Here is a 493-nt window from a genome sequence, read left to right on the forward strand (position 1 = left end):
TAGTAATTTGAGGATAGATGTTCTTGTGGTGATGACTTCCAGGTTTTGGGAATAATAAGTATTGAGTTTTTATAAGCTATTTAATCGATTTTCATTAATGAGTCTTAAGTCTTCCGCATTATATTTTGTTATTTATGGTTGAAATGTTGGGAATTGAATTGGTTGGTTCGCTCACATAGTAGGATAAGTGTGGGTGCCACTCGCGACCCGTTTTGGGTCGTGACAATAGTGTAATTGAGGTTCATTATAATGTATATATATCATAAAATTAATATTTGACCTTGTATGTAAAATGTGTTTTTTTTATAAAGCATGTTCAGGTGAAACCTAAGCTCCACGTAGCTCATCTTTTGATACTAAATACATGAGAGAGTGAAGAATAAGATGCACGGGGTGAGAGGAGACGAACAAGATGTGTTATGCATCTTAGATACATTATCTACTTGGATACAATGTATCCAAAAAAAATTACACATAATTTTGACTCTATATA

Source organism: Solanum pennellii, chromosome 6 (genome assembly GCF_001406875.1).
Source record: "Solanum pennellii chromosome 6, SPENNV200".
NCBI classification, from domain to species: domain Eukaryota; kingdom Viridiplantae; phylum Streptophyta; class Magnoliopsida; order Solanales; family Solanaceae; genus Solanum; species Solanum pennellii.